This window comes from Olea europaea, unplaced genomic scaffold, assembly GCF_002742605.1.
Source record: "Olea europaea var. sylvestris unplaced genomic scaffold, O_europaea_v1 scaffold867, whole genome shotgun sequence".
NCBI lineage: Eukaryota > Viridiplantae > Streptophyta > Magnoliopsida > Lamiales > Oleaceae > Olea > Olea europaea.
The window spans coordinates 248594-249047 of NW_019267123.1; positions in this window are offsets into that span (position 1 = coordinate 248594).

Consider the following 454-nt stretch of genomic DNA (forward strand, 5'->3'; position numbering starts at 1 on the left):
GATAAGGATGTTCCACTCATATTGGAGCGACCTTTCTTAGCTACTGGAAGAGCTATTGTCGATATTCAGAAAGGGCAGCTTATTTTGAGGCTTGGGGAAGAGCAAATCTCTTTCAACGTGTTCAAGGCAATGGAATTTCCTACTGAGTCAGACAGCTGTTTTCAAATCGATGTAATTGATAGAATAATTCAAGATACATTTCGGTTACATTATCCTTCCGATGCCTACGAGGCAGGCATTGCACATTCTCAATCCACTCACACTGATTCAAGTGAGATTGAAACATATGCACGATTTTTGGAAACTAATATACCATACATGCACAATCGTCACTTCGAAGAACTGGGAATTAGGACTACAAAGTCAATGCCATCTATTTAGCAACCTCCCAAGTTGAAATTCAAACAATTGCCACCACATCTTCGATATGCTTACTTGGGGGAGTCTTCTACAC